At 39.7% G+C, this 25,778-nt stretch overlaps 1 protein-coding gene across 3 annotated transcripts in view; it reads right to left on the bottom strand.

Moving 5' to 3' along the window:
* The window catches only part of TPRG1 (tumor protein p63 regulated 1), a 136,951-nt gene extending 111,806 nt beyond the window's left edge, over positions 1–25,145 (bottom strand). For all 3 annotated transcript variants that reach the window (XM_077880062.1, XM_077880063.1, XM_077880064.1), the window contains exon 1: positions 24,952–25,145. The gene's annotated coding sequence lies outside the window, so the exon portion shown is untranslated. The remainder of the gene's footprint in view (positions 1–24,951) is intronic.
* Between the last annotated feature and the right edge of the window lie 633 nt (positions 25,146–25,778).

Genomic DNA, 25,778 nt, shown 5'->3' with positions numbered 1-25,778 from the left:
AGAGAGAGAGAGAGAGAGAGAGAGAGAGAGACTGAGAGAACAATCAGTGAAGCACTTTGGCCTCCCTGGCAGGTCTGGCACCTCAATCACACAGTGGCTGTTGGAAGGAAGTGTGTTTCTAGAGTTCCCTGTAACCTGTGAAGGAAGGTTTGTGCCTTTGGGGAAGGAAAGCCTGCCTTTCTATTTGCCACACTCTGCGAACACGCGCCTTACAACAGACATCTGCAGAAGGCTCCTGTGCCTGGAAAACAGAGGGAGGACTTAATTAGCACCACTTCCTCTCCCTCAGGCTGTCTTCTCTGGAAACACTCGGGGAAGAGAATCAGAGCACTTTGAGCCCAAGCTGTTTGAGATCCAGGAAAGAAGGAAACTCAGCTTCAGTTATATTCTTACAGCCATGGATCCTGGAAAATGGAGCCCAGCCGCCCGAATCCAGAATGATTTCAGCTCTTCTCTGATCATGGGCACAACTTTGCAAGGACAAGGAACGTCACTTCAACACCCTCCCCGATTTGAGAGGAGTACCATACATCAAAGCAGCCCACTCCAGTCCTCATCACCCTCTGCCCAGACACTGTTTATCCCCAATTAAATAAATGTGCCCTTCTACCCCTGCATGAATAGATTGCATACATTGAAATACTAAAAGCATATTTATACTGAAAATAAATCTAGAAAAATTCAAATGTTTTCACTGCTTTACATGGATAAAGCCTGCCTTGCAACAGACCCATCCAGAGTCATTTATAATCTAAAAAGATCATTATTCTCAAAAAAAAAAAAAGATCATTATTCTCGAACACTCCATGGAACCTTAAATGTCAGCATTTCATACTCAGGTAGCACAATTTCTAAGGAAAGCAAGGCATCAAGGCTTAGAAGAGAGTCAGTCCGTACGTTTGGACCTAATCTCATTCCAGGAAATTCTAAAGAAAAAAAAGAGTGCAATATTAATTGCTTATTCTGGGTTGTAAGGAAAAACCAGAAATCAACTAAATACCTAACAGTCAAGGAACTGCTAAGTCTATTCAATCGATATTGTGCAGACATTTAAAATAACGTTCACAAGTGCTGCAGCAGCAGGGAAGTAAAGGTTGCATATTCCTAGGTGAAAAAAACGCAAAAGCAAAAAACAAAGATTTTCTCTAGATATGGTAACCTGAATAATTTTTACGCTGGTAAAGACCACAAGGAAAATACTTACATTTATTGAGGTAGTTGTATTGAAAGTGAATTTTAGCTCTTTAAAAAGTTTTAAATGGTGTTAGTGCTGCTTTTGCAATAAAAAAATCAAACATTTAATAGGTGTGTAGATTTGCAAACTGTGGAGCTTTTGCGGGATAATCTGAAGAAGTCAAGAAGAGATAGGACAAGGAGTAGACCCATCCAAATTGGTAGGTGGCAGGTTGAACAAGCAAGGGAACTTACATGTGACTTTCTCAGGTGCCTCTGCAACATGCCCACCAGGATCTTAAAGTTTATACACAGGACGTACCTGGATTCAGTCACATGTAAGTTCGAGATGGTCTCAGCAACACCCTATTCTCTCTCGAGGCTATGGCCTTCCGCTTGCTCCCACTATGGGAACAGTGGCTGGAATGTACATTTCAAGGGCAGGGGAGGAGGAAGGAGATTCCGATTGCCCTGGAGCTAGCTCACTGGTCAACTAGTGGTCATATCTTCTCGAAAAAGTAATGCCAAATAAATACCCAAAGAAGTGTTAGTCTTCCTTCAGTTAGATGATAAGAATTCTATATTTTACAGCTGCCTGTAAATTCAGAACTAAATTTAATATGGTAAATAACTTATTCCTGGGTCCTAGTCTAAGTATACCTGCCTCACTGTATACATGTCTTCATTTATCTCTCTGTGATTTTTTTCTGAAAATATTTCAGAAGCATATAGGGCATAAATTGTAGCTAGAGAATCAATGCCTCATCCAACTCCTTCATTTTGCAAACTTTGGAATGCTCAGGTGAGGAATTCGCCCAAAGACACACAACTAATAATCAAAACATGACTCCTGACTCTCGTTCACTGCTTCAAGTTGTAGCACTTAGAAGAAAAGCAGAGAAGCAGCTATCAACCTTATGTGTTGGTCAACTGGAAACACTTTTGCCAAATATCTCCATCAGTCAGCTCTGCTTTGCACTGGGATAAGAGATACAGCTTCCATGAAGCAGGGCTCACCCTAGCTTCTCCTGCATCAGCAGTGGGTACCCAGCACCCAACACTACCACGTAAAGCTTTCTTCTCTACCTGGTGTCAGGCTGACTTATCCATTAGGTATGACAGGCGCAGTGCCTGTAGCTGCAAATCCTTTAGGGGCTCAGGAAACCTGTTAATTTATTTTAAAATCAAAACAATTAAATTTTATTGTCAAAAGAAATGTTTTATTTTTTTTAATGTTAGAAAAGAGTGAAATTTGTAGGACACCCAAAACTTTTGGTTTTGCCTAAAACCCAAAAAAATGGGGGGAACTATTTAAAGTCATAGAAATATAAGTTTTAATATTGATAGTATTATAGTGGAGAGGTCCATAAAGGCAAATGAGTTTTAGGCTCATGTAAATGATTATGTGCCCTGAATCAAGTCTACATCCTACTACTGACATTCCCTGCTTCTGGGGTTCCATCAGACCTAGAAACTTTACCCACCCATTTCCAGTGCCTTCCAAATTCTTTTTTTTTTTTTTTTTTTTTCCAAATTCTTTATTCTGGTTGATTCTGCTCCACTATGTACTGGGAGATTTCTGTCCTGGGAACAAATGGTACAATCTTAAGGTAATTATTTTTTGATTTATTAAAATTAAAGAGAGATCCAGAATAGTTGACCCAATAAATATGTGTTTTCTAGAAAAGTATGTAAAAGAACTATGTTGAAAACTTCTGATCAGCTTGAAAGAAGTAGCCAGCCACAACTCAACCAAAGGCAAAGAAAGGGGGAGTTTGGGGATTTTTCCTCCTTCTCACAAGAGTTTAATAAAGAACATGTTGGACATAAAAAGTATCACAGAGATACCAGTAAAAGTAAACAGAGATAGCAATAAAACTCAGAGCTGTTTCATGGTGAACCTCTTTTCAAGGGCCGTGCATGCCACTCTCCAGCTCTACTCTCCCCTTTTCCATCTGGTCTTAAGAAGGTCTGCTCCTCACCCTCTGTGCTTCCCTGGCAAGCCTGCAGAGCTGTTTTTCCCTTTTTCCGTTCCCCACGAGCCTCCATAAGTCTCCGTGGGATTGTTTTTTAAGCCTATGCAACCCTATTGCAGGTGCCTTATGATTTCCACAAAGCTTTTGAAATATTAGTAGCTCCTTAAGTATCCCCATTACTACCTCTCTGGATTGGAGGGTAGACTGAATGGCTAGTTAGGAAACACTTATCTATGCTAACCTCCACATTTTGTAAGTGAGGAAACTGAGGCCCAGAGGGGTTCTGTGTCTCCCCTGAGCTGTCCATTTAGTCAATTAAAAAGAAGTTAAACACCATAAATAATGAAGTTATGGCTACCACAGGATTAAAAATACTGTATCCTGGGGATCCCTGGGTGGCTCAGCAGTTTAGTGCCTGCCTTCGGCCCAGGGCATGATCCTCGAGTCCCGGGATCGAGTCCCGCATCGGGCTCCCTCATGGAGCCTGCTTCTCCCTCTGCCTGTGTCTCTGCCACTCCCTCTCTGTGTGTGTCTCTCATGAATAAATAAATAAAATCTTTTTAAAAATTAAGTTTTAAAAAATAAAATAATAAAAATAATAAAAATACTGTATCCAGAGGACAATCTGTGAGCAGGCCAGGAGCTCAGAAAAACCCATGGTTTGTTGACAAGAACTGCTACCTCTTGAGGGTGGGTAGTGTTGGGCTGGGGCGGGGGGAGCGTGGGAGTAAGTTCCTGTGGCTTATGGTGCTTTCAAAGAAGTCAGCTGCTTTTCTGATGGTGACACCTCTACCCACTATAAGGGGTTAACATGCTCAAGGCACATCCCCAAAATAAAAATCCACTTTTAATTTTGACATTTTGTAAAGGTAATTTATGTGAATTTATATGTGCAGCCTTTCCTGAGTCTCTGCGAGAACAGCCAAGGGATGTGCGGTGGATAAACAATACTCTAACACCTCGAAACTCCAACGAGCCCTCCTCTGTGCCAGCTGAGATAAGAGAATTGGCAAACAAGTCTTCACAATTTCACATTTTGTACATTAGTGATAACATGCCAGCAGGGCTGCTCTGTATCCTGGGAGAAAGTTGAACTGATGCAGGGTCTCTTGCCTCCCAGCTGCCCTCCTGGTGGGCAGAGTCCTGTGCTCATTCAGCAAGGGGGTGGGGTGGGGAGACACAGGGCCAGCATGAAGAATGCACCCCCATTCATTCACTGGGTAACCCTAGGGAAGTCACTCCTCTTTCTGCACTGGATATTCCTCAACTACAAAATGAGAGGCCAGACTTTATGGTTTGCATAAACAAGTAGCCCAATTCATTCAAAACAGATCCATTTTGCTGGTTTTAGACCTCGTCTGAAGCTTTCATATGGGGAGAATAATATGTGAAACTTTGAAAACTGTTGGAGTAATTATTCCCAAGTTTCCTTCCAGCTCAATTGCTCTATAAGATTTGACAGATTTTTCTTCAGTGCTAAGAATATTCTAGATCTAAGTCTAGAGAGGTTGTTCATATATGGTTTCCCCATCCCATCTATGTTACGTGACTCCCATGAACATGATAGCTCCCCTATGATTCACTGTGGCTGTGGGATCATAGGAAGAGAATTGTGATGTCACAAATTTGGGTGTCCATTATGAAGATTCTGGGGTGTTGGCCCTCTGACTTCCCTCTAGTGCAAATGGCTATCCACACTGACCAGAGCTGCTGGGACATCCACGGGGCACCTCACCCAGGCCAGGGCCAGAGACATGTTAAATCCCCAATATGTCTTCTTGCATTTAAGAAGGAAAACATGCAGAGATTTGCTGAGACCCTCACACAAGATATTAGTTTTTAAGGGGAGTTCTTCAAAAATATACAGAAAAGAACTGATAAAAACAAAGATATTGACTAGAGAAAGTTGTGGGATTACAGATCAACTTGTGACTCTCTGAGATCAATTTTCTTATATGCTTCCAACAAATACTTCCACTGGTCTCTCAACAAGGGTTATGGTAAAGCTTGGGTTCCTGTAGTATTTATCTCACTGTTGTGTAATTCCCATTACATCCCTGTCTTCACTCCTGGGCCATAAGCAACTCTGAGCGCTCATCTTTATAATCCACACTTGGCATGGGCATGGCATAGAGCCGGCACCAAGTACAAGTTCTCAAATAGATGTCCTGCTTGTTTCTCTGTCAGGTCTAAGATTGAAAGGCAAGGCTTATGTCAAACCCATTGTTGTTGGCACATGACCTCATACCTCATACATGAGTGCTCAGTAAATATTGGTGGGCTGAGTAATGGAGTCCTGTGTGCAGCAGAATGGAAACAACTTCTGGACACACACATGCAGACACACATAGAAGTACATGTCACAGTCTTTCCTCAGAGAAGCTAATAGTCTAGCAGATAATCACAGACTTTGGTGATAGAGTCATATTAGGAGAATGCGCACAAATACTGTGGAAACAGAAGGCAGGATTAATAGGGGTGAGTGGAGGGTGGGTTGAGAGTGGGGAAAGCAGGAGGTGTGGAGAGCTGACTGCTTGTTGGAGATGGGCACAAATGTTCCTTGCACAACTGTGAGGTGTGAAGAGGGGTGTGCTCAAAAGACAGCAGGTAATATGGTGTAACAGAGGTGCCAACTGCTCACCCCCAGCCCACACTTCTTGAGGAGCTGGTAACAGTTGGTTAAAACTACAGCTCTCTTATGGGATGAAAGTAGAAAGAGCTCTTCACACCTGCTCTCTGCTATCAGCACAGCTCCATTCTTGCTGGAACAGCTCCCTCACAACCAACCCAAAGGCAACCATCAGGGCTGACACCATAAGTGTTCCATTCACCCCAGACATTTCGTGAGATTAACATCACTAAAGACTGTCAGAAGTCATGGAGAGGTGTTCCACGTTGCATACAGTCCTGCTTTGCACCATTCATTTCTTCTTTCTTTCCAGAGTAACAATTTCTCCCTTATGTGTGTTTATTATTTGAGGGACATAACTGTTTGGTCCACATATCCAAGTCACTCAGGTTCTCCCCTTCAGCACTCCAAATAAATGGAGTTCCCCCACAAAGATTAATTCTGGAGGTAGCACTTAATATAAACCTGTACAAGGATTTGTGAATTGGGGAGGAGATGGCTAGGGATGTGCTTGTAAAAGTAGAAGGAACTCAACCTATAAGCCAGGAGTCACCTGTAGTTAATTATCTCAGACAGTGGCAGAGGTGTCCTACTTTGCAACTGGCCTGACCGGGAAGAGCTTAGGGCAGGGAGGGAACAGAAAAATGGTGGAATTCTTCTCCTGGGAAGGAAAATAATTAAGGCTAAATCACCAACCTTCCAACCCCCTCTAGAAAAAAGAAAACATCAGCCTACAAGGAATTGAACAGAATAAAGATATTGTATGTTGGATCCAGATGATGTACTTCAAGGGGACTATAAGCTCTCAAATATTGTTCTCACGTAGAAGTGAAAAAGAAAAGAGCAGAATAATCAAAAGAATCAACAAAGGGCAACAATTCAGCTGACAGCAGCCTCTTTCTTCCCTCTCCAAAGTAAATAGGTTCCCTGATTTTGAAGCTGCTGATTCAGAAATTAGATGGTGACAAGGCTTAGAAATTAGAATAAGTCTCTTTCCCAGTTATTGGGACATCCCAGGGGAGTGTGTGGATTATGTCACCAGGATTACTACCTACCCAGCATTAGTCCCAGTGCCAGGGAGCATTGCTAGCCCACATTCCACAACCAGATGTTCCTGGCTGGGAGCTTTGTTTAAGGAAGTCGCCCCCAAGCCTGGGTTTCCTGCTAGGCCAACTGTGACTTCTCACAGAAGATTTTGTGAAATTCAGGGAAAGATATTCATCCAAATGCTGCCAATAGTATTTTTCCCCCACATAAAAACGACACCTTTTATTATTTTAATGCAATTTTATTAGAAACATTTATATTGAAGTATGACATGCATTCAAAAAACCATAAATGTACAGATCAATGAAGGATCATCAAATAAACACATCCATGTAACAACCACATAGGTCAAGAATACTTTATTAATGGCACATTGACAGGATTAGTTTTCTCAAAGCAAATATTCAGTTTATTTCAAAAGATGGAAATCTGAGAGCACTGCCAGACATTTTAGATACTTGACAACACCCTCAGAAACCAGATGCTCAGAGAAGTGACGTAGCTCAGGTCACAAAGCAAGTTAGAGGAAGAGCCATGGTTTCAGACTCCTCTCTCCTTTTCTTATTGCCTCCGATTCCTAGGAAGACTTAGCTACTCTATGAAGAAGAGAAACCTACCCTTCATGATGACTCCTTTCTTCAAGACTCTGAGGTTAGCTCTCTTTGGCTTCATAAAGCTTATCTCTGAGGATCTATCCTGAAGACACTGCACTAAAGCCCACACAAATGATTATTTCTTCTTTGAGGAGCTCCTGGTATATATCTGACAGATGTTAAATGAATTAATGAATTAATAAAGAGACACTTCACAATGTCCACTGATGCTTCTCAAATTCTCCTTTTGAGAATTCCATGATCAGACTGGTCAAATTCCATGATCAGACTGGTCATTTGGACCCATGGCCTGTGAGATAACCATTCTCTTTATTCTGAAGAGGTTATCACACACAGATGGTGATGGACCACCAACTGTGTCCTATGAGGAACAGTAGAAGGAACTGGAAAATTTTAGATGAGAGGAAAGAAAACATGGAGGACACTGACCACTCTCCTCAGATATCTAAAGGATGCCAAGGAGGAAAAAGAGTGCATTTATTCCATTTGACCTTAGAAGCATAAGAAAGATGAAGAATCTCTTGTTTTTCATGACCAAGCTTCTCCAAAAAGTGGTCCCCCCCATGCTGCTTCTACTTAATTTTATCTCATTTATGCTTAAATCCATAGAAATCTGTTTTTCAGTTCCTTTGAAATATTCTCAACAAAGTTCTTGTGACTGAATCCAATAGATACTTTGCATCCTTTATCCTCCCTGATCTTCTTTAGCATGGTTGATTATTGATATCATCCTTCAAATTCTTGTATCCTTCTGCCCCTTGGAACAACAAATTCCAGTGTTCTTTCTACTTGCTTCTTCATTGTGTTTAGTTTCTTTCGGAGATACCCCGCCACAAACACACATCACACCCACATATCTCACATGCTGGTGTTTGTCAGAGCACAGTAGGGATGTTCTCTCTAAACAAGCTTCTTCATTCTTACTGCTTCACCATAATCCATAAATCTAGGACTCCCAAGCCTGTATCTCCAGTCAGATCTCTCTCCCAAGTTCAAATCCATCTAAACAGCTGCCTACTAGACACATCACCTTTGTTGACCCACAGGTACTTCAAACTCATTCTATCCAAAGATGAACTCATCATCTTCTTACTTCCTCCATAAACTTGTTCCTCCTTTTTATTCTAGTCTCAGTGAATGAAATCACAGCTCTACAGTTGCTCAGGCCAGAAGTCTGCTGGATTCTCTCTTCTTGTCCAATACTTAGCAATCAGGCACCTAGTCCTATAGCTCTTTATGCCTCAATCTATTAAATGCTCTACTTTGCGCCACTCCTAATTGCCATGACCTAAATTCACCTCTTGTTGATCATTTTAAAGGTCCTCTAACTGGTCTCTCTCCAATATTTCTTTCCCAAATTCATGCAACACACAGCAGGAAGACAAATCTTTCTAAGATACAAATAAGATTGTGCCACTGGCTACCTAACTTTCAATGAATCCTCATTGTGCTCCAAATAAAATAGGAGCTCCTGAGCATGGTAGGCATGATCTGAACTCCTACTAACCAAGTCTCACTAGGTCTCTTCTCTTCCTTTTCTTTTCCATCTTCTTCTCCCATCTTCCCTGCCACATCACAGCACACACAATCTGTGCTTCAGCCATACTACTCTATGGTTAGACTCATAAATCCACCCAGTTCTTTACCTGATAACTCCCATTGCCCTTCTTGTCTCAACTTAGAAAGCAGCTAGAGTCTTCTCTGACTAATCTTGTCTCATAACTTACATGACTCTCTACTTTTTCTGCTTGTAGACTATGTTTATCATTATGACAGTACTCATCACACTCTCTCTTAACTTGCCTTAATTTTCACATTCTCCTCACTAGTATGTAAAATAATTAATAATAGAGACATAATTTTCTTACTGCAATATGCTTAGCACCAAGTAGAGAACACAAACAGCATTCATTATGCAGTAGCTAAACAAATGGATCAGTAATAAAAATTTTTGTTCCATGGAGCACCCATGGTATAAAAGCAAAGGAGGTTCAACTTAGAGAGTCTCTCTTCTCAAATGTGATGGAATCAGACCTGAAAAGAAAAGATCTGAAACCCTTTATTCTGAACCAGGCTCCAAACTTATCTGTTCCCATAAGCTTAACAGGAATGGCAATCTAGAAATGCAATTTTTCCTATGCTTCCCAGCTGCCATGATATTTATCAACCAGTTCTTTAGTCAATGACTGTAATTGGCCTCTGTGAGTAGATTGTGAGCTCTGGGAAGGAATAAACCACACCCTCATTTGTCCTCTTGGATTCCTACAGGATACTTAACCCTCTGTGCAGGACAGTGAGCTCAGTCACAGTCACAGAAGATGACTGTACCACCAGAGACAGAGCAGGGGAAAAAGCCACTTCTGCTTCAAACAACCCTGACAGGTGACAAATAAGAGAATCTTGAGAGCAGGTCTGAAAATACAAGGAGTAAAGAAGAGCTTATCCTGAAACCAAAGGACAATATTTGGGAGCAGACACTTAAAAGGGGTAAAACAAGACCAGACAGGGGCAGCAGTTGAGTTCTTAAAAACAGATATTGCTAACTTCTCATTTGCCGGTCATCATAACTGAAAGACAATCTATGTTTTAATAGTGAAATATACATTGAAGTCCAATGCTAAACAAGATACCAAATGGGATAAAATAATTTAGGTGTAAGGAAGTGTTATAGTAATGTCATTCTAAGGCAACTTTGGCCCAATTCCACTCCTTCTAGGTTAAAAATGTTAGCACCTGGGATTCAGCTGTTCTACAAGATGCTAAGAAGATCCAAGTAGGTCCAGAGAGCACCAGCCAGAGAGAGAAAGGCAAGAGAACTAAAGCAGAACATCATTCTCCCATGAAAATAATGAAGGCCAGCATACAGATATAGAGAAATGAGAGTATTTCTGTTTCAAGAAGGACCTTCAGATTCATTATAAGATGATTTAAGAAAATTAGACAGTTTAGAATGCTGATAAGTAAAAAGTAAAAGAAAAAAAAAGTTGATATTAGCTTGCTGTAGTTAGATAATAAACACAGATGAGGAATAATAACATCTGTCACAAAAGACCTTTTCTTTTTCTGTATTTCAGTAAGAAAACAAAACATGTAAGTACTTAAGAAAATATAATTATATGTGCACATAAGTAAACTATATGCACATAAATAAGTCCAGAATATTATAAAGTAAGGATAAATGTGTACTTATGTGTGGCCTGCTACATCTCCTGTTGAAGCAATAAGCAGCATGATACAGAATAGATAGTAAATGCACTGAGAAAATTAAAATGCTGCTGGTGATACTCACATTTCCTCGGTTCTGTGAAGGTGTATCTCAAGGCTGGCTTACTGGGGAGGAATACTGGTTTTGCTCAGGCTTCTGCAAATGTATGGCTTCACTCAAAGCAATCAAGGAGGTGTAGGAAAGTGGACCAGGGAAAGATTAACCAACACAGTCATATTTGTAAGTGTCATCAGAAATGTCATCTTCATATGTTAAGTACACATATATGTTGCGATAATACCTCTCAATTTATCTGTGGAAATCTGAGTGTTGATGCCTGCCCCCACTTATTCTGTGAGTTTTTTTGTGAAAATCAAGTGAAAACGTTGTGAAAGTACTTTGCAAATGATGGCGAATGCCTTGATCTTGCATCTTTTGAAGAGCCATTAGTATATTATCCTAAAAGAAGGAGGCAATAAAATAATATCTGAACAGGATATAGTGACCTTCCCTGTGACCATCTCTGAAAGATGCTAAAGGGAAAGTGGCACTGCCCAGAGCTTTTAGGGACAGCTGATTCCTATCTTGACAAAGGCAAAGTTACTGGCAAGATGTGAGGGATGATAGTGAGGGAAGACAGTGTGTTTAGACAAAGGATGAGCCAGATCTTCCCAGGGGGTAACTGTTCCAACTAGGCCAGGGGATCAGATAGAAAAATGAAGCTCATAGTGCCGGAATTTGATGCAGATGCTGCCAGAATCACCCATACACACACTTCCTGTGTCAGTTCCTGCCTCTAGAGTATCCCTTTAGAATATCAAATCGGTGAAAGAACATCTGTGGCTTATATAATGTATCCTATTTGTGAATGGAGAAATTCAAGTGAATGGATAAGTTTGACCAGTCTTCAGAGCTTCTCTTTTGAGATAAGTATCACCTAATGTGGGTTGGATCACGGTATTACTGTTTGGCATTATCTCTACATCTAAGATCTTCAACTATGACCCTGCATGGTGTTTAAAGAGATCACTGAAATGTGTGACATTTTCCAAAATATATTTCCTGTTAACTCTTAGGGAAGTTCCATCTTCCCTTCTTTTTTTTAATTTAAATTTTATTTAGTTAACATACCATATAATATTGGTTTCTGGATTAGCTGTCTTCCCTTCTTAATGAGCTGGGGCCAATCTCTAATGCCCAGTACTATCCCTGGTTAATATTAATTAATTAATATTAATTAATATTAACCAGAAAAATCACTTTTTCTCTTGCATCCCACCAAAAAAAAAGGCAATGTCAGGCTCCAAATGCCATTAACGTTAGACTGCGAAATTCTGTAGAGAAATAGTAATTTTCCCACTGAAGCCCAGCTAGTGGATAAAATTATTAGAAAATGCTAGAGAGTAGTTGAAATCAACTCTCCCATTGGGAGTGACTGAATGTAGACTCTTTAACATAGGAGGAAGCATACTTATGCTAGTTCAATGTCACACCCAATATTGGCTTCTCTAAGACTGTTACTTTGTTTCACTAATAATGTTATGTATTATAGATTTAGATAGCTTGATAAAGAAAGTGGAATTGACCAATATATTGCTAGAAGCTGTGTTGGTGTATCCAAACAAAGAAATAGAGATATCATTTAAAATAACTAATATCTCTAGCTATATTTTAAACTCATCATCTTCCAGCCAATCTTCCAGCAATGCCAATCCCTCTTTAAAATAGCAACACTGTTTAATTTATAATTTATTTATAATGTCTAATGTAGATTAGATAGAATATTATGTAGCTGATGTAATAAACATAGTACATAGTACCAATACAGTAGAAAGACATTCGGGTATATATTTTTTAAAAAGATTACAAAATAGGGCAGAGCATGATCTCAGTTTTTGCAAAAATAAAATATAGATATGTATAAAAGAAAGCTAACAAGGATAGCCACCAAAATGTTAACTTTGTTTTTCTCTAATAATGAGATTATAGAAAATTATATTTTCTAATTTTCTACAATGAAAATATTTTTTAAAGATTTTATTTATTTATTTGACAGAGAGAGTACGTGCATGAGCACGAGTGGGGAAGGGGCAGAAGGAGAAGCAGACTCCCGCCAAGCAGGGAGCCAGATGTGGGACTCAATTCCAGGACTCCTGGGATCATGACCTGAGCCAAAGGTAGACACTTAGCCAACTGAGCTACCCACGGGCGCATAAAATGAAAATACATTAAAGAGGATAAAATGAAAAAGAAAGCATTAGTTCTAGCCAAAACATTAAAAACTTAATTATTTTTAAGCACACATATTTTCATCACAGGTCTCTTATTCTCCAGCACCCACCATCAGAGATAAAAAAAAAAAAAAAAAAAAAAAAATCGTTTCGTACAGAAAATGCATCAAAATCTGGCTGCCAGAAATTCTCTAAAAATTAAAGTCAGAAGAAGGCTAAAATTCATACGCAGATGGAGCCTGCTTTCTGTACACAGATAGTTGGACTATTGGGCAATGACTTTTGTCTGCCCACTGATATGCAAAGGCTATATTCAGGAAGTAAAATCAAAAGAAACTAGAGAGATGGAAAAAGATAGTGCCTCTTAGGCAAGTTTTATCAGGAGAACTAATGACATCACTATGTGGGCCACAAGTTACAAACTTGTTATGTAAATTCTATAAGGGGAAAAGGTGGGGAAAACATTTGTCTTAGAGAGATAAGTCCAATGTGCTTCCAATGAACAGATCCTCTGAGAACAAAGCCCTTATTTACAATGGACTGAGCAGAGTAATTTGGTAGAAGTTACAGGTTTCCAGCAAAAGGTCATAGCATGGCATGTGGAGTTGGAGAAGAGGTGGGAGTCCCCTTGTTTTGAAGAGTGGCCTGGGGAAGGGGCAGGGAGGGGAGCTGTTAAGGGGAACCATTCCACACCAAATTGACTTTGACACAGGCCAGATTCAAAAACATTGGTCTGAAACAAGCCACTGTAAAATACTTTCCTTCATGCCCCTCTGCATTATGCCAATAGACTTAAAGTCATAATGTAACCCATCTTCCTTGAGAATAGGTCAAGAGAAAATATCTGGCCAAGGGAACCCATATCCCAAAATACAGTCCTAAATTTCCTTCGCACCTGCTAACTCGTCAATGATTCTCTGTGATTTGCCCTGAAATGCATCCCCTCTCTTAGCAGAGATGACTTCACCTATGTGGTATTGAATGGGTTTTTATTTTATTTTCCTTTCATACTTTTTATTCCCCACAACTTTTATAAAACTTTAGTTCTTGTTTGTTTTCATTTGTTAAGCTTCAATCCTGTTTGGGAGCTTGGCCAATCAGTAGGAGTGGCTAAGTAACACAACTTAGCTTCCTCTCCTGGAGCCTGAAAGATGTCGTGGCTTTTGATTTAAGTGCAACGTTGTGGGGGATGTGTCACAAATCACTGACCCACAACTCAAAGGTACAAATGTTTGGAGAATTAATTAAACCAACTCTTCCACAAGACAATAGACAAGGAATAGTAACGACATAAATTGATTCATTTCATGCAATCAATTCCTGTATCAGGAAATAGACTGGCACAGGAGAGAATCTTTGGAGTCAGACAGGCTTGGGTTTCAATCCAGATTCCAAATCTACCAGCTGCCTGAGGTTGAATAGCAATTTAAAACTCCTTAGCTTCCATTTTCTCAAATGTGAAGTGGATCCAATATTTACCTTTTCAGGACAGTATAGGAATTGGAGGAACTAATGGTCTAAAGGCCTAGAAAAATACCTAAATTATAATAGAGTCTTAAAATCAAGCTTAAAGGTTTGAGGAAAAGGAAGCTAGAAATCTAATGATCAGTAGAATCTATGTTAGAGACACTTGAATGGTTGGGAGCAGAGCATGTAGTAACTAGTGATGATAGAGAAAGTCTTATATGCTTTCATACAAGCCTCCTGTAAGTCATTGAGTGTGTTGATTCAGACGTGAATCATCTCTCTGGGGACTTTTTCACATGCAGAGGAGGGAACTTAACTACTTGGCCCCCACATTTCTTTCCAGATCTGCGAGTCTAGGACTCTATGCAGGCCTGGTTTGGAGCCCCCATTCTAAAGCAAAGTGGAGAGCTAAGAGGCTCTTTTCAAAGCAAATCAAATACCAAAAATAATGAGGTGGAATATATTTATTTTTACCACCATCCCAGTACAAATCAAAACTTTCTAGTCCTTGGTTATATATTTATAGAGAATCACATCTTTAAGAGCACCAGGGATAAGAAATCAACAAGAACAAGTTACTAGTTTGTTTTGGTTTTGGTTTTTAATCAACAACCAAGATACACCTAATGGTGAGAACTTCTTGCCTGGTTTCATTAGCCACCTCCAACCAGTGAGGGTGGCACTTTGGAGAGGATGCCCTTTCTAGGCATTTATCGTGCCCAACTCTCCCATTCAAGGTCAAGTTCTCCTCCCACCCCAAGCAACCACAATGTTGTGTGTCATGGCCTCCTCTCCACTCCCTGCAATGACCTAGCTGTAACTTCCTGAACCCCTTCACATAGTAAAAGTGTCCACTGAGAGGATTTCATCTTAGAACAAAGGATTTCATCTTTGTCAATTGTCTACACAACTACAATTCAAAGGTGAATCAAAACTAGATCTTCTTGTATGAAGTTGAGAAACTCATGGAAGGGGTAATAATTTAAGTATCAATCCTAAATTAGATAGGTTTAAAATTAAAGTATTTATTGTATCAACTATGTGCACACACCCCTAGTGGAATATAATGGAACCATTAGAAATCATATGTTTAAGACCGTTACATGACAGATAAAAAAAATCACAGAATAATGTTAAGTAAAAAAACAGAGTCCAAAGCTATACATAACCTATGGTTTTATTTTTAAGGACTGAAGTATATAAATAAGCAAGGAAAAGTCCTGAAAATTAACATATGGAAGTGATAAAGTGAGCTTCTCTCTAGGAGGGGGAGGTTGTAAAGGATGTCACAGCATAAGCCTGTAGTCAAATATTAATTGACATGAAAAGATATATTATTATGAAACAGAAATGCAGATTATAAAATATTATATTTTTAAAAATCACCCACACATGTATTAGAAACACATGCACCAAAATGTTATGAATGATTATCTCTGCGTGACTGGCTTGTGGATGACTTCCACATTCTTTTTTATATTTTTTTCCAAATTTTCTAACTTTTTTTGCATTGAACATACATTATACTTAGGATTAAGGCAAAAAAGGTGAAAAATAATGTTTCAAGGATGTGGACCAAGTGAATATAAGTCAGAGTCATGGGGATTTTGGCACAAAAGGAATTGATTGAAATATAAGAATAAACATCCAAGACTTCAGAAAAATGATGGGGAAAGAGGCAATCATACAAGAGATCTTATCAAGGGTAATGGTGACACAAGGAGCTTGGAAGAGCTCCATCCTAGTCAGAGATCATTCTACCTGTGGGCCATGGAAATATACTTGTTTTTAATGTCCCTCTAATAGCTCCACCCTACCCCCTTAAGGCAGCTTTCCCTAGCTATCCAAACTCACTGGAGACAGATGGATCTCTTCAATAAGATGAAGCATTACAGCACCATAAAGTAAGTGCCTTTCCCTTTGGAGGCACTATGGGTTCCTCTTAAGTCAGAAACTGACTGCTTTGTATTCCACCCCTGCATCAACACCCAGTGTTCTCAACAGAAGGATGTATTTATGATATACACCACCTGGGGTATCACGGGAAGTCAAGGGTAGAGTAGCAAAGGGAAAGTGAGGGTAATCAGCTTAGCACTACCAACCGCTGCACGAATGGCCTCCATGACAATGGTGCAAAGAGATTTTGGTGACTTGAAAATGAGGAAATCAGTGATAACACAGGCACAAAACTACTATCTTGATAGATGTTCATTTACAGGGATTGATACAGATGATAATTTGGACCCATTTAACTTTTCTTATTACATTGTAGGCCATACATAAAAGCAAAAGAGGGAAAAGAAATCTTCCCCTAAATCTACCATGCAGAGAAAATGAATTCTGATGTGTATCTTTTAAGACTTCTCCTTATATCTGTAGATAATATCATTTTTTTACCTAAAAAATAAAGTTATGCTGGAAATATGGTTTCAAAAGCTGCCTTTTACACTTAAGATGTTGAGTTATATATTGTACATACACTTAATATATTGAATATATATACTGTGTGCCAAACACTTGGCTTTAACTGCATTGGCTGATTTCAAACTCACCATAGCCCTGTGGTCCAGGTATTAGAGTTACCCTCATCTTACAGATTAGGACACTGAAACTGGAAAAAGTTGAGGAATTTGCTCAGAGTCATATAGTGATAAGAGCTGTAAGTTGATCAAAGTTCTCTCAAACCTCAAGGCCCTGTTTTCCACCACTGTGCTAAACTGCTCAGTGAATAAATAATTTCCTATAGCAGCATATTAGTGGCTGAAAAAGTTCTGTTATGCAATCAACTATATTTATTTAGCTCGTCCCCTATTGATTCTTATTCACGTTGTTGCTTTTTTACTTTGCTTTTTAAAAATGACTATGTATTGAATGAAGATCCTTGTAGGTAAAACTTTTCAAGATCCTTAATCCTCAGTAGAAATTGTAAAAGTGGGAATGTTGGGTCAGAGTTTGTAGTTTCAGGTATTTGGTATATATGCCCAAGTTACCCCTCCCAGAAATGATGTAGAATTTAACTTAAGTCTCTGTGGAATATGAAACTCGTTTATATGTGAATTTTTTTTTAAAAGGCTAGGAAGAAATCAGCCTAAAATTAAAACAAAAAAACAAGTCATAGATAGATATTAGTAGCTGCCAGAGGTAGAAGTTGAGGGGTAGGCAAAATGGTGAAAGGAATAAAAAGGTACAGATTTCTACTTATAAAGTAAACAAGAAATGGGTATAATATACAGCATGGTGACTACTATGATACTCTGTTGCATATTTTAAAGGTGCTAAAAGAGTAGATCTTAAAAGTTCTCATCATAAGAAAAAAAATTCTTGTAATGATGCCTGGTGATAGACATTAACTAGACATATTATGGTGATTGCTTCACAACACATGCAAGTATTGAATCATTACACTGTGCACCTGAAACTAATATAATGTTAGATGTCAATTTTACTTCAATAAAAAAATAACGAAAAATATATAGCCAATTTTCCTGTGTGTCAGGAGAGAATTCTGTAATTTTAAGAAATATGTGTTTTGCAATTAATGGTTTAAATGCGTCCAGGATTTGCTTTGACTTGCAATGTTTTTTTAAGTTGTGAGATTCAAAGGTTGGGTGTGTGTGTGTTTGGAAATTTTTATTAGCTTCATATTTCTGGTCTTACTGATCCACAAGAATTCTTCATTTTATTATATGCATGAACAATTAAACAAATGTTCATAATGTCAACAGCTCTTAATGATTATATTAACACTACTGAAAGTTACAGGTGTGTGTAATGATGGTATAAAATTTTCAAAATAGACTTATCAGTTATCCAGTTTTATGTATCTCTGACCTAAAAGCATAGTGAAAAATGCCAGTTGGCTTCCACAGTTCTAGGTCTGATTTACCTAATTCACTAACTCTGCATATAAGAATATCTTGAACTTGGCTACTCTACTTTTTGCTTGTGTGGCATAGATTAATCAGCATAGTGCAACTCTACATGGTACAAAATGTTTAATTTAATTTATTAACCCAAATACATTTTGGGGAACCTTCTCTGTGCCAAGTATGGTGCTGGGGAAGGCAGAGAAATGGAGAGAGTGGGAGAAAAGCTGCAAATACAATTTCTGCCCTTAAGGAGTAAATTGTCTCTAAAAGAATCAGATCTGCAAAAAGATAATTACAAGATGGCTGGATAAAGACCTAGATAGTAATCTGTGCAAAGTGCAAAGGAGTATTCTAGGGGCAGTGCAGAGTCATGCTGAGCTGTCTGAATATATATGGATCTAAGAGCTCTTACACAGAGTAAAACATCAAATAGACGCCAAGGACCCAGTATGACCCCCTGCTAAAGACAAGGGTTACATTTTACTCTAGGAATGCCTTTTGGTGCCACTAACGATGGGAGAGAACAGCTGCCACTGGGAGAGACAAAGGGTGTGTGTGCAAAGCTTTTTATTCTAAACATGTGTTTTCCAGGGCTGGGTCAAATAATATAGGTTTCAATGTATCTCTGTTTACAGAGTAGTCATGTCCCAGTTGGGACCCATGTAGGGCTGAAGACCCAGAAATATACGGTTGGAGCTCCATGTAAATAGGAAGAACTTTACAGCATATGACCTTCAAGTGGAAAGAAAGCAGGAGGCTGCATTAACGATGTATCATAAGTTCATTCTCAAAAAAATGAAAAGAAGAGGGAAAAGAAACAAAGGAAAATAAAAGAAATTGCATTCTCATACTCCAATATGGAGATGGTTCAATATGAAGTCCTGTGTTGACCATACTTGGAAGACTTTCCAAATATTACAAGTTTTCATTAATGCACATGCTGAGTTCTTGCTCCTCTTCCACCCTGCCCCCAGGGGACCCAGACATCCTGCATCTGTGTAACAGCATCAACGGTTCAGGAGGTGCTACTGAGAGGTCTGGATTCCCTGAGCTGTGTGAGCTCTATAAAAGCACATTTCTATCATTTCCTCCCATCTTCAGGCAGAGGAAATCCTCCCTCTTCCCCCTCTACCTTGTGTCCATTTTCTCTACAAATAAGCTCCTTAAAAAAAAAAAAAAAGATTTATTTATTCATGAGAGACACAGAGAGAGAGAGACAGAAGCAGAGGGAGAAGCAGGCCCGATGTGGCACTCGATCCTGGACCCCGGGATCACACCCTGAGCCGAAGGCAGACCCTCAACCACCCAGGTGTCCCAACAAGTAAGCTCCTTGAAAAGAACATCTGTATTCATCAGCTCTACTTCCTAAGAGGAATTCCCATTCTCTCCTGGTCCCACCCAGCCACACTGCTTGCTGTGTGTTCACATCTCTGACCTCATGTCCCTCCATGTCTCAGTAGCATCTGTGCCACCCGACCACCCTCTCATCCTCAGAAAGCTCCCGCACTTGGATCCCAGCGCACGTGGCACTCACCTAGTGTGGGCTCACACTCTGGCTGCTCCCTCTCCATCTTTTTTCTTGGTTCCCATGGAACCACAGAGTAAGAGAGGGTGGTGGGAATAGAAAGAGTGGCCTGGTTCAGAGGCAGATGGTAAAGGGGCACATTGTCTATAGAAAATGTAAATGAAAAATGCTTTTCATTATTACCATGTGCTGGGTATTCTAAACAATTCCAGTGATGGAAATCTCCTCTCTGCTGGCATAGAACTGCCCCTACCATGCCCTTTCCCTTTTCTCCTTTGGTATGTTGTTGACTGGCTTCTCCTCACCTCCTTCACCCGAAACCTTGCAGTATCCAAGTCAGTCCTTAAATCTCTCTCTCTCTCTCTCTCTCTCTCTCTCTCTCTCTCTCTCTCTCCCTGGTCTATACTCCTTTGATAATCTCATTTAATGTCATTGCTGTAAATATCATGTATATATTGATGACTCCCACTTTTTATCTTCAGCTCAGGTATCATGAGTCTCGGATTTGTATGTTAACTCACTACTCAACATCTCCAACTTAACCTGTCCAAAAGTAATCTAGCATTCTTTCAAAACTTGTTCCTGCCATGGTCTTCATCATATCAGATATAAGGCCGCTGCTCTCCACCAGTTGTTCAGCAAAAGCCTTGGAGTCACCCTTGGCTCCTTCATGCCTCATTAGTCCCCATTCAATCCATCTCAACCACAAGATTCAAGCACATGTCCTCATCTCCACACTACCAGCTTATCCAAGCTTCCACATCACTCATCCCGATCATAGCAAGAACTCCTTTATAAATCTCCGTTTCTGCCTGCCTTCTCCTCACCTCACCCTCGTCTATTCTCAACACGAAGACCAAGGATTCCCTTTGAAATGTAAGTTAGACCATGTATTTCTTCTGTCCAAAATCTATAAATGGCTCCCATTTTACTCAGAGCGAAACTCAAAGTCCTTATTGTGTCTTACAGGGCCTGTATTATTGTTGTCCCCTTCCCTGCCCCACCATCATCTCATATATTATATATTTTCTTGATTGATTTGCTTATTTTCCATCTGTCTCATTAGACATGTAAGCTACTTGAGGGCAGAGATTATTTCTTTGTGTTCATTGCAGAGGTTTTCCGAAACCTCTAGAACCCATATTCAATAAATAGTTTTGAAGGAATGAAACTTGAAGGGATGTTTGTATTGAACAGATATTCAATAAATAGCTTTAAATGAATGACTCCTCTTCACATACCTCATTTTACTTTGTGCCACACCACCTACACATTTCCCATGAAGCACAGGCCTTTGAGATGTGGGCACAATGATGAACCAGTCTCACACACAAGCATGCAGACGAAAATTTAAAAAGTTTGGTTAATTATACAAATACCTTGTGGTGTGTGTGAAAACATTGTTCTGGTGACTGGTAGAGTCCTTTATAAGACCAGAACCTTCCCTTCAGCCCATCAGGAATGCTTTAAACCACAGTGAAGCCTTCACATATTTGTGGAATTCTTCAGCAGTATTTTAATGGAAGAGCTGAGGGCTAGGACATCCAAGAACCTTCTATAACTATTCCTTGGGGGGTGACTGCTTTCCAGACCAAAGGAAAAAGCTTATCAACTAAAAATAATGCTCCATATCCCACAAGAACTTAGGCACATCACTTTTCTAACTTTCAGATAACCCAGAGGAATAAACTTGCTCCAAAAAAAAAAAAAAGAAAGAAAGAAAAAAATTTAACCATGTTTTTCCCCCAAGTATTCTTTACAAGTTGCTCAACATGTTTTTAAAAAATATTATCATCCATCTTTGTAATTCTTCTGTATATTACCACTTTGCCTTCTCCCTAAGCATCTGATAGCGTCCACTGTGTTTAGAAGTGCTCAGTTCTGGTTTTTCCCTCTTAATTTTTTTCAAAAAACTTAAAGCTAAGCTTAGTGGTACTTACACAGTTGTTCTGTCGCTACCAAATTAAGGACTTGGATAGCAATGAACTTGGATTAAATGTCTGGTCAGTAGTTGCAACGTTCCTTGAATCCACCATGTTGCGCCCTGTTCTGAAGTCCTTAGCCTGTCATTCAGCACCCAAGATCTGGTACAGACCCACATTTCTAGCCTCCCTCCCTCTCTGTCCCACTGGCCCTGTATACAGCCACTACAAATGTGCTCCTTCTCTCTCTCTCTCTCTCTCTCTCTCTCTCTCTCTCAAGTACACTTCAGATAGTAATGGCTTAGGAATTTGCTTAAATTCTTTTACTAAAAACTCTTCCCACCTCTATCTGTCCAAAGCCCAGCTCAAATGCCATTTCTTCCTTACAGCCATCCTGGTGTCAAACTACATAGTTTCCATGAATATCTCTTTACTCATTGGCTTTCTTCTTCTTGTAGCATTTATCATATTTTGTCCTGTGTTTTGGTTATTTGTGCACACATTTTCAATACTAGTAAGCCCCTCTGGGGAAGCGTCATTGCTCTTCATCCCTAAATCCCCTAACTTAGGGTGATGTACACTATAAGTGATCCAGAAGTGATTATTTTATCAGTGAATGAATTACAGAAAACATATTATTGGGCTAGTTTCTAGAATTTCAGCAATTTGTTCTGTATTATTTTAGAATATGGAGTATTGTGTTACAATCTATGTGCTATCATACATCATAATTTCTTTTCTTATTTTTATGACATTGATCTATTGAGTAAAGAGTATTACCCTGCACTTGTCAATTTTTCTCTTGTAGGCACCCAGAGATTATGCTAGAACTGTGTCAGGTCGCTAAATACTTAAGCTTTCAAGTCACTAAGTTTTGACATCTGGTTTAATATCCTGGGTAGGTATCAGGGCCAATGGCGTGTTCTGCTGAAGTCATCATTTCTCTTCCTACTCTGCAAATAATAAGAGGTTAGGGCCAAAGAATTAATTTTACCTCCTCCCTGGTGACATTGATCTGTAGCCTGGCCTATCATTATGTAGAACTAGGTTTCCCTTGAAACACAGAATGATTTGAGCTCATGACAGGTTGGAAGAAACCAAAATTGAAAAACGCAAATACTTGCTAGCCAAAAACAGGTCTCACAGAGATGCGAATGATTGGGGAATACATGCTCTATCTACAAGAAGCACATGCTGCCCAGACCCAGACAATATGTTTTCCATGTGGGTATTTGGACCCACTAAAACCAGATCTTCTGATCTTCCTGAAAAATGATATATCTGAACTTTTATAAGAAATTCCCTGGATGTTAAATATTTGCAACTGGTTCAGTTTTGTTGACCACGGCACCACAAACAAAACACATCTGAATCCTGTACTCACCTGTGGCCACTAGTCTGCAGCTCCTGGATTAAAGGAACTCTAGAACTCAACCCTGCCACTAGGTTCTACAATTCTGAATTAAAGATCACACAGCATTACAACCAGTTAAACTGAGTGACAGCTCTTTAGAAGGGTCCTAAAAGAAACAAAGACCAAGACTGGCTAAATAAAATGAAGATGCCACCAGTGCTTGCACAGCTCCTAATGCTACACCTAAGAGGTTCCAGAATTTGGCTAAAATAAATATTGCACAAGAACCAAGCTAATAAGAAAAGTGTCTTCTCTAGAAGTCACGGATTCTACAGGATATGATATTTCCATCGAATGCTAAGGAAAGGTCAAAGTGCTCTAAAATGTTTAATTGAAAGGAATATTAAAGGACATCTGGGTACAATACCCCCAATGGCACAGCTCCTGTTTCTGCTGAGGAATGCCCAGCACCATTCACTATGCATCATGGGCAGTGAGAGTAGAAATGTTGTTTGGCTGACAACTTTAATGATCACTGGCCTTGTGGCCCTGTGCATATCATGTCATCTTTCTGGGCTTCAGTTTCTCCATTTGAATAAGGTAATTGATTAAGTGACTCCTTCAAGATGCTCACAGCCAGACACTACGAAACTATAGAAGTCTGCCAAAGATGGTGTAGCATGGCAACCCACTGTGTTGTGGTGGGCTCATGGGGAGAAATATTAGCACTGTCATAACAGACTCAAGCAGACACACACACACACACACACACACACACACACACACAGACACGTGCGTACATGCACATAATATTTCCTTCCACAACAGAATGCTGCAACCTTTTGAGCATGAAGGAAAAATGATAGCTAAAATTAGCATCTTAAAAAAATAAACTACATAATCACTGAAGATGAGATTTTCTTAAAAACTATAGAACAATGAGATATAATGATAGCTGTCATAAGAGAGGAAATTGCAGGAGTCAATTTGAAAGGATTTGGGGGTATTTCCACCCCCCTCTTCCTCCGCTATCTACCCCCCCTTGAGATTTGCTTTTCCACATACCACAGGAAGACTGAAAAGCTAAATATTTCCCCAGGGCTTTTATGAACTGTTCCTGCTGACATTAGGAGAGTGTCATCCAGCCCCAGATGCAAGCCTTCTCATACAGAGAGCTAGAGCATGTTTCAGGCTCCACGGAGCCATTTTCCCACATTTGCATATCACTTTTTGGTTTGCAAGGCATTTATATATTTTATATATATGTGTGTGTGTGTGTGTGTGATATATATATATATATATATATATATAAATGCCTTCTCATTTTTTCTCTAGAAATACTCCAATTTGATGAAGCCTATATATCATTATAAAATCCATCTCAGATGAGCTCAAAAACATCCCTCCCAACCTGCCTGTAAGGAAATAACACCTTTTGTTTGTCATTTGACAGTTCGGGAAACCCTTTCACTTTTTTTTTTTTTTTTTTTTTTTTTTTTGCTTTTTGAGATAAGATATGACTTGCTGGGTGGTACAGAAGAGGAAGAGAAGGAGGAATCAAATTTAATCTTGGCCTTAGCCTGCTGATCATACTGGAACAAATCACTTCAATTCACCAAGCCTCTGTTCACTAAGCCACTGAATAGAGAAAATTATACCTTATCCTATGGTTTTATAAGGCAGTTGAGATCAAAATCAATATATAGATAAGTATGTCAAGCGATTTTATAGCCTGAAAAATGCTGGTCTACAAACCTCATCAACTCTGGGCAGTAAGGACTAATGGAAGACTTTTCTGTGGTCGTGGCAAACTACGAGCCTAGATGAAACTGTGAGTCAATGGTGGAAGTGGCCAGAAGCCCAAGCTAGGGGCCAAGAGCAATCAAGACATAGAAATCCCATCTCTTTGCAGAACCAGTAAGAAACCACCTGGGCTTACCTGACTAGGTTGTGGCTGATCCTCAAGACTCTTCTTTCCCTTGTTGGATGAAGGGGCAAGACCACAGATAGTGGCCAGTGAAAGTGTGGTTGGCTCAGATGAAGCCTAACACGAGGGCACCCTGGTGTTGTCACCCCCTCAGTCTGAACCCTGCCTCAGGGAGAAGGCTGAGTTATGTGCTCAGTCTCAAAGGGTCAAATGAAAGGATTGAGGGTGTTTACAGGGAGGAACTCAACCTGTCAGGGACAGGTTTGTGGGTGAGGCCTTTCTTGCTCTAGTGACACACCTCTCTCTCGTCCTCTTCTTCAAGATGTCCTCGATTTTCCTGCCAACTTCCTCTTTGATCGAAATCTTCTGGTGAGGTGAGCAGGAGCAGCCTCCTGTCCATTCCCCCACATCATCTGTATGTTCCCAATTAGCTGTAAGGAAGCCTAAGCCTGAAGTCTTTGTTCCTATTATTAGTATTCTTTTATGATGACTTAATTTATTGGATATTTGTGATTTTCAGCATCATCGCAACTTTTGCATTGGACATATAGAGGACATGCAGAGCGGTAGATCTCCATGAGACCAAACCCAGGCACATGTGCATACAGAATCTCTTGTCAGTATTCCTTTTAGAGTGTTTAACACACAACATGGTTTTCCATTTACGTGCATGCCCCTCTCATTAGACTGTGAGCCTCTTGAGGGTAATGACCATATCTTATCCTCCCATATATTCCCCCACAATGTCCAGCATATAGCAGGGACTAAATAAATACATTTAGAATGAATGATAAACAAAGAATATCTGTTTCATGAATCCTCATTTTCCATTGCATGGC

Source organism: Canis aureus, chromosome 31 (assembly GCF_053574225.1).
Source record: "Canis aureus isolate CA01 chromosome 31, VMU_Caureus_v.1.0, whole genome shotgun sequence".
Classification (NCBI taxonomy): Eukaryota; Metazoa; Chordata; class Mammalia; order Carnivora; family Canidae; genus Canis; species Canis aureus.
This window is presented reverse-complemented; position numbering and strand designations above follow the sequence as displayed.